The sequence below is a fragment of the Aethalodelphis obliquidens genome, unplaced genomic scaffold, assembly GCF_003676395.1.
Source record: "Aethalodelphis obliquidens isolate GAN/ISIS:26980383/991018 unplaced genomic scaffold, ASM367639v1 scaffold11, whole genome shotgun sequence".
NCBI classification, from domain to species: Eukaryota; Metazoa; Chordata; class Mammalia; order Artiodactyla; family Delphinidae; genus Aethalodelphis; species Aethalodelphis obliquidens.
The window spans coordinates 36602650-36613837 of NW_020837955.1; the positions used below are offsets into that span (position 1 = coordinate 36602650).

General features: G+C 43.5%; 1 long non-coding RNA gene across 1 annotated transcript; it reads left to right on the top strand.

Moving 5' to 3' along the window:
- Positions 1-1346: 1346 nt before the first annotated feature.
- On the top strand, positions 1347-10875 carry LOC113623674 (uncharacterized). Its single transcript, XR_003434007.1, has 3 exons — positions 1347-1470; positions 9640-9702; positions 10767-10875. It is a non-coding gene; the product is annotated as an uncharacterized LOC113623674 (long non-coding RNA).
- Positions 10876-11188: the final 313 nt, after the last annotated feature.

Here is an 11188-nt window from a genome sequence, read left to right on the forward strand (position 1 = left end):
AACTCAGCGCTTCATAATAATTCTCAGCCCAGCACTTCAAGATCCAAACAATCATAACCCCGTAAGAGGAACCCACGGTGCTGTCTGGTCTTAGGCTTCCCTAGCAGGTGTGTATCCTGGTTCTCTTGTCACCTGACTCTCATCAACTGTTGGACTGAAAGTAGGAGAATGAAAAAGAGTGAGGTTATCCTGCAGAAATTTGCCTATTCTCATCAAGGGGAGAGAAGGAACTTGGGAATGATGGGAAGAGCTATAGGATTAAAAAAGAAATCCAAGGTTGAAAGTAACTTGCATGTGGATGAAGCCAGACGCAGACATCCAGCCCTAAATCCTGCTTGGTGGCTAATACAGGGCATGGGCTCCTGGTATACTTCCAGAATGAAGCACCAGGAGACTAGGGGTTAACAGCTCATGGCAAGGAGGCCAAGGTGTCCTCTCACAGCCTCCACATCTCAGCTGAAAGGCGGGACATGGCTCACTCAGGCCACGATAACAGAGGCAAGTCCTACAAAGCCATATGCTTCTAACCAAGAGTTACCAACCACCAATAGAGTTTTGATAAAAAATAAACGACAAGAAACCTTCCTGGTAGATTGTCGGGGTAAAACCAGAGTCTGGTGATAAAGAATGACTGGGGGTCCCAAAGCGTGGGACCCTCTATGTAAGAGAGGGATTGCGGGCAAGGTTGGGGGCAGGTGTGGTGGGTTTGCAAAGCTCCAAAGGTCAGACAATGTGAATGCCAAGGGCAAGAAATCAAAGACTGTGAGTGGTTGGAGGTGGTTCAGTTTGAGACCTCATGTTCTCAGCTGCTGGGTTATGGAATCCATGAGAGAGGCAGAAGGTTACGGCTAAAGCTAATATAAGCCTGTGGAATCCATGGGTATCACTCACGTCTTCTGCTCTCCAGTCACGTCTGCACTGACGCCATCCTCATTTCTCCAAGGCAAAGGGCCAACAGGAGACCTCCCCGCCAGGGCAAATCATCCCCAAGAGATGATTTTCCCCTTTGGCACCATGTCCTGTATTTGCTCAGCAGCCCACATCCTGCTCTGCCCCGAACCTTGGAGCAGTCTTCCCACAAATTCTTTCAAATTCTCCAAGATTAAAATCAATCCTATATTCAGGGAACACTTGAGAGACTTAGAGGTTCACCTAGAAGGAAGTGGAAATTGCATTGCTAATGTCAGTGCTTTTGTAGTTGGGCAATAGCCAGACTGTTCATGTAACAATCAATCTAACACACCTAAATTGTTCCCACAGATTAACCATCGATTGTTAGAAAAGTCACTTACTTCCTTTATCTTTACGGCAGCAGTAGAAATAGAGTACCCCGGAAGACACGCCTCCTTATAGCTAGGAACTTATAAATAGCAAGGCATTTTTATTCAAATTGAGAAGAACCCAGAAAAATGGGGATCTCCACAGTCATCCTTGAAATATGTCTTTTATTGGGTCAAGTTCTATCTACAGGTATTATATCTAATTACTACATTTGTTAATTTCACTGCTCTAACTCCAAATCATGGCAAATTATATCTGTTTCTTGGTGCTAGACTTTCCATCTCAAGGGGAGTTTTCTATCAAAGGTGGGGGCAATTCTTTGCTAATCATTGTAATTGCAAGTATTTTTATTTTGTTTCTGGCTGAGAAATGCCATGGTTGTAGTTAGAAAAAGTCAATCATTATGTCAGTGTCTACAGTGAGTTACTCAACTAAGGAAATGATTGACTGGTCTTAGAAAAATTCCTGAAATTAAGGAAAAGTGTGCACTATTAAGAGGTCCTAAAACTTTGTCATCATTGGTTAAGCCCTTAGTTTGTGTACTGATGAAAATGGGCAGAAAAGATTGCCCTGGAAATGCTCATCATGTGACTTCTTTCTGCAGGTGTGTCTGGCTTATTAATTAATATTTACCGAGCAAAATCAGATCAAGTGGCTGAGCACAGATAAGATCATTAAGATAACAAATTTGTGTCTGTCACTACTTTAGAGAAATGATTTTTTTTTATAAGATGTGGTTAAATTCTCTCTTTTTAAGAAATTATTTATTTTTGGTTGCGTTGGGTCTTCGTCGCTGCGCATGGGCTTTCTCTAGTTGTGGCGGGCAGGGGTTATTCTTCGTTGCAGTGCGCGGGCTTCCCCTTGTGGTGGCTTTTCTGGTTGCGGAGCACAGGCTCTAGGCGCATGGGCTTCAGTAGTTGTGGCACGTGGGCTCAGTAGCTGTGGTTCGCAGGCTCTAGAGTGCAGGCTAAGTAGTTGTGGCGCACGGGCTTAGTTGCTCCACGGCATGTGGGATCTTCCCGGACCAGGGATCGAACCCGTGTCCCCTGCACTGGCAGGCGGATTCTTAACCACCGCACCACCAGGGAAGTCCTAGAGAAATGATCTGAAGCTTAGTTAGTCAAGCATATCTTTGTGTTCTTAGAGTGTCAAGTGATAAAATGGACACGAAAGAGCCCTGGGCAAATCAGTGAGACCTTGAATCTCAATGTCATTTTACCGAGATGCTAAGTGAACAGGACAATTAGCCAGTCTGTCTATTAGTTCTCTCTTTTTTTCTCTCTGTCTCTCTCACTCTCTGTCTCTGCCCAGGAGCACGCTGACAGGTGACACCCACCTTCCCTTCTTGTCAGGAGGACCTCGGGGGGTACAGGCTCTGGACAATCTCGGGGCTGGAGATTGCGTCTGCATCAAAATATTTGAAAATGGAAGGCAGTGTTCTTAGCTCCAGCTTTTATGAGTGCGAAGTTAATCCCTGGACTTGCACTGGCTCTGAAAAGTGACAGGGGATTCATGTCAGCCCCTAAAGGACAGGGAGCGAATTGCCATGTCCTTATCTACAAAGGGGCTTAAGGCAGCTTCTACGCGTGGCTTGAGGGAACTTGTGGTTTGACATGATGTTATGTGCACACATATGCTATGTGCACACACATACAAGTGTGCCTGCATTTGTACTTTAGACGTAAGGATTAACTCTCTGCAAAGCGCTGGCTCTGTACCAGGTGCTCTGTGAGACAGGGTACCTATCTTCCCTTGTCTAAATCTGCTAACGAGTTAAGTATCCACATTGCAGATGAGGAAACTGAGGCTCAGAAAGGTTCTGTGTCCCATCCAAGGTCAGCAGTTGCTGCGGGCGGTGGGCCGGGATTTGAACCAGGAGGAGGTCTGCTGGCATTCGGGTAGCGCATAGCGGCTTTGGCCCATTAACCCCTGCTGTTCCTTGCAGAGGTCTGAGGACTGCTGGAGCCCCCCGGGGGGAGCTTTGTGCTGGGGGAACCCATGCAGCAGACACTCTTCTCAGCTCCGGTCTTTGCACAAATTCTTGAGAAGGAGTCAGTGAGCTCAGGTTTGTGCAGGGCTCTAGGGGCCGTGGAACCCCTGCTGCTCCTGGCAATGTCTTTGGTTCTACCATTTACCAGCCCTGGAGCCTCTGCAAGTGTCATTTTCTTCACTGGTAAATTGGGGTTGTGTTCCAGCTTCACAGGGTTGTATAGACCTGAGGTCACCCACGCGGTGTCTGGCACCTGGAGGGTGTGAGGGGGCCTGGGTGCCGTCCACTGTTACTCTCCTAGGCATTTTCCTCACATAACTTCCTAAATGCAAAGTGGTATCTTGGACTGGATCCTAGAAAAAGGAAAAACTGGTGAAATCCCAATAAAGTCTGGAGTTTAGTTAGTAGGAATGTACCATTGTTGATTTGGTAATTGTGACAAAGTTACCTCAGTCATGTGAGATGTTAGCATGAGGGGAAATTGGGTAAGAGTATATGGGAACTCTGTATTTTCTGCAACTTTTCTATAACTTTGTAAAGTTATTGCGAAAGAATTTCTTTTAACTCAACTTCCCTTGGTCCCATTTCTTCAAGGTCAATGTTTTGCAAAATAAGAAAGTAATAGTTGCTTACAAACTAATTCCTAGCAAAGTGTTAATGCCTGTACTTCCCCTTTTCACAGTTTATCAGGGGTTTTGGCAATGATTAACGCCATGAAAAAAAGGAGGAAATGGAATGGAAGGACTTTAAGGCGCTGCGAGATGCCCTTATGCGGGTGACATTGGACTGGGGAGGCACTTCCGTTATCACTTAAACAGACCTCACAGACGTCTAATTACTCCCTCGCCAGTTCTGTTGGCTGCAGCTCGTCTTTACTGTGCAAAATCCCCCCCTGGGCATTATGTCACTCAGTCCAGTCTAGGTGCGGAATGTTACAGAAAGGAGGTAAAGTCCAAGGCCGTGCCCCGGGAACGAGTCCCAAAGCGTCACAGCCTGGCACCGGGACCCTGCGTTCCTGCCTGGCCATCCTCTCCAGCCTCCTGTGTCTCTCCAGACCCCCACCTGGGTTTCAGTTCCCACTTGCTCCCTGCTGTTTTCCACCCCATGATTTTATTTGTTCTACCTGTTTTCCAGGACACTTGGTAGCGGGATGTCTCACAGTACAAAGCAACCTGTCCTGCCCACCTCAGGCCCCGCAGTAATGCTGCCTCTTGCCATGGTGACTGCGCTCACGCTGTTCCCTCCACCTGGAACACAGTCTTATTCTTCCCCTCCTCTGGCTAAATCTAGCTGCTCTTTTTAAATACGATGGACACTGTCCCATCCAGGAACCCTGACATGTACTCTCAACACACACACACACATGCACACACACACACACGCACACACACACACACACACACACACGCAGTGTGCCTATGGTTGCCATTCTTATTCTCCCATAACATCTTAACTCTTACACTAGATCATCTGTGGATTTTTCTAGAGATCCTGCTATGCCGGGAGTCCCTGGAGGGCAGGGACCACACCTTGTTCACTTAGTACAACACAGTGCATCACCAGGAGGCTACCAAAGGCTCCCGCTGATGGTAATGGAAGGGCAGGAGAGAGGGTGCTTGTGCCCTGAAACATCCCCTCTGTGCCCTGTGCCAGGTCCCGTGAAGTATTCCTCTTCCCTTATGTATAGTTTATGGGGAGCCAGACACCATATCAGGAACAATACTGACCACAGCCTCTCCATTACTAAATAGTATTATTTCAGACTGTGTTGCTTTCTGACAAGTTGAAATGGAATCTCAGTGTTTTCACTTGAATTTTGGGAAGCAGTGGAGCTGAGCTGTGAGCACACTTGCTCTGGGATCAGTGCACTCGACTTCCAGCATCAGTTTCACTCTGTCACAGCTGTGTGACCTTTGACGAGTTGTTTTCCTTCCCTAAGCCTTGGATTTCTCTTCTATAGAATAGATTGTGTAATAATTCTACCATAAAGGATATTGTGAAGATAAAATGAGATACTACAGGTAGACCACTTAGCTTAATGCCGGAATGTCCTAATTGCTAAAAGGTATGAGCATCTCCCCTCCCTACCTCTCCCCTCTCCCCTCCTTCTTTTTCTCTCCTCTTCCTGCCTCTCGGCTTTATCCTTAGCATCATTTTTTCCTTATCTTCTTTTTCTTTTTCATCCTTGTTCTTTTCTTTTAGGCTACAACCCCATTTCCCTAAAAGATTCTTTCCCTAAAAGAATCTGCCTCTTACCTTACCTGCCACCTCATTTCATGCCTTCAGCCTCAAACCACAGTTTTTAATGCATAGTTAGTGTGGAAAATGTAGGAGCTAGAGAAAAACAGAGAAAAGGTGAAAACTCTCGTCATCCTATCACTCGAGATTACCTTTGTTAAAATATGTATTTCTTTCCAATTATGTGCGTATGTAGTGATATCATTTTTTCTGGCTGTCACTGTGCAGCATGAGGGATCTTAGTTCCCTGACCAGGGATCGAACCTGTGCCCCCTGCAGTGGAAGCTCGGAGTCTGAGCCACTGGACCACCAGGGAAGTCCCTAAGTGATATCTTTTCATATACAGTCTTTCTATAGTTTATATTCTGAACATTTTAACATGCAGTCATGATTTTGGAGACTGACTTTTTTCAGGTTTTCTCCTTCTTTTTTTTTTTTAATTTCAGCTTTATTGAGGTACAATTGACCAAGAAATTTATAGGATATTTAAAGAGTATCTCGTGGTGATTCGATATGCATATGCATTATGAAAATATTCTCCCCCACCTAGTTAATGAACATATCTATCACCTCACATTTTTATCTTTTATTTTGGTGACAGCATTTAAGTTCTACCCTCTTAACAAATTCCAACTGTACAATAAATACAGTGTTATCAACTATAGTCCTTATGTTTTACATTAGATCCTGAGAACTTATTCATGGTATCAGTGAAAGTTTGTACCCTTTTACTAACCTCTTCCTATTTCTTCCACCCCCTTTCAGGTTCTTTCTGTAATCATAATGGCTAATACTGTGAAGATAATGTTTGTTCATGCATCTTTGTCCACATTAAGTAAATTATGATTTCCTTCGGCTAGGTTCTTAGAAGTGGAATTACTAAGTCAAACAACAGTGAGAGGCCCGCATACCGCAAAAATCTTGACTGAATTGTTGGGTGAAAAACGGTGTACAGTCATTTTAATTTGCATTTCTTTGCTTACAGTGAAGGCGAATGTTTTTAAGCCATTTACATTCCTTTTCCTTGAAGTGTCTGTTTATATCCTTTATCCATTTATTGTGTGTGTGTGAAAGCTAGTATCATTTTTGTTGATTTATATAAACTGTCTCTATAATTTGGATGTTAATACTTTGTCCATTACATTGATGACAAATATTTTCCCAGTTTGTTTGCCTTTTAATTTTGATTTTCTTCCACACAAATATTTTGTATTTTTACAAAATTAAATTTATTGCTATTTTCCTTTGTGATTTCCTGTTGATTTAACACCTAGAAATTTCACAGAAATCGGATAAACATTTAATTCGTTTCCTGTCTTGGTGTGTTCAAAAAAATCTAGTTCTTCTGTTCTGAAAATTATTTTGCTTTCTGGTGTGAAATAGGTATCTAAAATAATTTTTAAATTATTTAAAATGTTAAACTTTGTTTTAATTTTATGGCTTTATTTTGAATATTTTGGAGCTAATAATAATTTTTTGAATGCTGACTACATGGCAAACACTATATTAAGCACTTGATATATTTTTCTGATTTTGTCTTCACAATAACCTTGTGAAGTAGGTTAGTGTAACTACCTTTTTGCAGATGAGGAAACTAGGACTGAGTGAGAATTAATGAATTGCCCAAGTTTAGAGACCAAATAAGCAGCAGAGCTAGAATTTGAACCTAAGTCACCTGTCTCCCAGGTTCATAGGTGGACAAGACCTCCCAGCCCCACTCTCACTGCCCCTACCCCTGCCCCTGCCCCATCAGTATTTTTTTCTTTTTCAAGAACTTACCAGTCATTTTTAGCCTATTTATTTTTCCTGATAAACTTCAGAATCTTTTTTTTTTTTTTTTTTTTCGTGGTAAGCAGGCCTCTCACTGTTGTGGCCTCTCCCGTTGCGGAGCACAGGCTCCGGACGCACTGGCTCAGCGGCCATGGCTCACGGGCCCAGCCGCTCCGCGGCACGTGGGATCTTCCCAGACCAGGGCACGAACCCGTGTCCCCTGCATCGGCAGGCGGACTCCCAACCACTGCGCCACCAGGGAAGCCCCCAGAATCATTTTTTAAAGAACCAATCAATCCAAGAAAAACCTTTGGATGGAAATTATATCAAACCTATGAATTAGTTTAGAATGACTGATTTTCCTATATTCAGTCCTTCCATCCAGAAACCCGATTCATCTCTTCATTTGCCAGGAGAGAGCCACGAAGCTTCACATAGAGTTTGTAGTTTTATTCTCATGAGTTTATTTCGAAAGGAAAGTTTATTCATTATGTCTTAACTTCCTCGGAGCTCGTTCTCACCCACATCCTCCCCTCTGCCTGGCGCACATCCGCTTGGACGTCCAGGTCCCGTTCCAGGAAATCTCGCGTGATCTTCTGCCAGACTCCTGGACGTCCGGCAATCAGAGCCCTGAGTCCCCTGTCCTGTCATTGCTTACCTGCAGGCCTCGACAACTAGAGCCAATTACCAGCGGCGGCGGCATCATGTAATCTCAGCATTCCCCCGGCTTCCTGGAGTCTAGCATGCAGGAGGTGCCAGTAAATGATTGTTGAATGAATTATTCCATCTATCACTGTGTCGAAACGCTCTTGCTGCAGGACAGCGAGCGGTTTTCAAACCTTAGTGTGTATCAGAATCACCTCGAATGCCTGTTAAAAACACATATTGTTGGGCACCGCCTCCAGGGTAAATTCTTAAGTCTGGGGGAGGCCTAAAAATGTGCATTTTGTACAAATTCCCACATCCTGGATGGTGCTGCTGATTCAGGGAACCGTTTTAAGAGCCGTTGTTCTAAAGGAACACTTTTCTAACGTGACTGGGTCCGGTAGTTGGTTGGTTTTTCAAAAATGTTGTTTAAAATGGGGAAATCATAAAATATGATACAGACACATTTTAAATGTTTCATTTTATCTTAAAATATATAAACACACTTTGATTTGCCAATTTGTGGCTGTAGGCTTTTCTCTCAGTAGGGATCTTCTGCAATTCTGCAATGTCTTTCTTACATAAACTACGTCCATTTGGCATTATCTATAATTTCTAATTTTAGTTTCTCTAAAGTAGAGCATGAAATGAAAGACATTTGCAAAGCAGTATGAGGGGAGAAGTTCTATTACTTTACATATCCTTCTACTTTTTGCTGTTTAACCCACCTGATTTCTTTTAGCAACTTTATTTTATTTTATTTCCAAAGCATTCAGCCTTATTTTTTTTAAAGACATCTTTCTTTTTGTACCCATATTTGATCAATTTACTTAATATTTAATCTAATGCCAGGTACAACCAGCATAAACAGGTTCAGGACTCATATCTGCCTTTAATCGATCACACAGCTTGGTTGGAGTGAAAGATGCCAAGTGTACTAGATATTAGCCTACCAGCCCTAGTGTTCAGTAGGTTTACAGAGAGGATGGAGAGCCTCAGTGGATCTGGCTAGTGGGTTACATATAGGGTAGTTAAGACAACTTCTTGTCTACTGCCACCTATGAGATGCGTTTCATCTAGAGTAGCCGGATATTGTAAGTAACAATACAATGCACCCAGTTAAATTCGAATTTCAGATAAATTTTTTTTCTTAAGTATACATATATCCCATGTAATATTGTAGACATACTTATATTAAAGCAGTATTCATTGTTTATCTGAAATTCAAATTTAACTGGGCATCCTGTGTTTCATCTGGCAACTCGACTTCCACCCTGTTTTCTCCTGATGTATGTCTAAGTCTTCTTCTAAGCCTTGTTGAAATATCTTCTCCTCTCTGGATTCCTCCTGCCCTTCTCCCAAGCCCAGGAATTGTTTCTTTTGAGATTTCCATTCCCCTTCCACTGTGTTCCTCATTGACCAAGATGGAGAGTTACTGGTTAGCAAGTCTGGCTGCCAGGTGGCCTCTGAGCTCCAGAGGACTACACCTTACCCTCTAGGATGGATCCCCACTGTCCTGTGCCCCCTGTGCGGTCAGAGACTGGTCCATATTCCCTGAGTGAATCAATTAATGAATGATGGGTCCAGCTAGCCTCCAAAGCAAAGAGTAATGCAACTTTCTCCCCTGCTTGAATTAGATGGTGGGAGGGTGGGTCCGGGTTTAATTCTTGTTTTCGGAAGACCTCTCATTTGGCTATTTTTCCTTGTATTTTCAGCAACATCAACAGTGAGTGACACCACAGAAACTGCTTTTTGGGAGACACAGACACTCAGCTCTGGTAACTCTATCAAACTTGGGAGCCGGGTGATTGTGGTGCCCAAGGCCATCCCCAAGAACTCAGGAGGGACTGCTGTGGAGGGTCCTGCTGGGTTTTAGATGTAGGACAGGTTCTCTGAGGGGGTCCACCTGGACCCTTAGCTCCTTCCTTGTGAGGTGCCGTACTGACCATAAGATAGACCCCAAGTTTCCGTGCAAGTCTCTGTCCAGCCACACTTCTTTCCTAAGGTCTCTGTCCCCCAGACTGCCCCACTGGGTGTCCAGCAGGGGTCACAGGCAGCAGGGCAGCAGGGGCAGACAGGGACAGCAGCATCTTACTGAGCCTCTCTGGATATAATCACATTTCTCTTCTTTTCTAGAACTGTTAACAGGTCTTGGGGAAATAGTGAATACCCCTGCCTCAGTCAATGCTTTAAAGGCTAACTTCTTCTGCTCCCTAATTCCTCTTTTATTCCAGTCCGGTGCACGCATGAGCATACCTGCCTGTGCAAAACTGCAGACCATGATTTGGGCCAAATAATACAAACTTTAAAATGTATATATACTGGGAGGCAGAATAGTGAAATGGTTAACAGCAAACTGTCTGAGCACAAATCCTGCCCCGTCACTTACTAGTCAGTTGATTTGGGTCACCTACCCAAGCCTCAGTTTCCCTATGGCGTTGTACGAGGATTAATTAAAATGACACATAAAACTCTTGAATATGACCCCAGGTCCCCAGGTTAGAAAATGTACAAAATCTTCTGCCATGATTAAGCTTTTAAGAATCAGCACCCTTGGGTGCCTGTGAAGGAGGAGAAGAGATGGCACAAGGGTGGACTTTTGAGGCATTTTAGAAGCAAGCCTAGACCTCTCATTGCACTAGAGCCTCAAGAAATCTTTTCAATTTGAATTAAATTTCAAAAACAGATTCCAGATTTGTTGATGTTGAGTTACATGCAGTTGTTACATCGTTAGTTCAGAGTCAACTATAAGAAAAGCAATGTCTCAGAGGTGGATTTCTTGCTTAGGGTTCCCTGTGCGTGAAGCATGCACGCGTCTGATTTTTCTTTTCTTCCTTTATAGTTTCTGAATCAGATCTTCCCAGAACAAGTGGTAAGTACTTTGAAAACAGCATCCTGTATTTGGTTTAAAATTTATTTATCCTTCTATACAGTTATTTATATCTTAAAGAATAAACACTGCCTCACTGGACTTTAATGAATGGTATGAGGGTTGCTTAAGAATATGATTTGTGTCCTTTACAGAAATGCAAGGGCAATAGAAACTTCCTTCAGCTACAGCATAAATGGACCATATGGTTCTCTAGTTAGGTTCTTCTTCCATTTTAATTTGCCTTTGCCTCAAACTTCAGTGCACATCAGAATCAACTAAGATATGTGGCTGAATGCAGGTCCTTAGAGTTCACCTCCCCACTCCAGACACTTGGATTTGGCTGGTGTGGGGTGGGGCTCAGGAATCTGCATTTTTATATAACCGAAAATAAG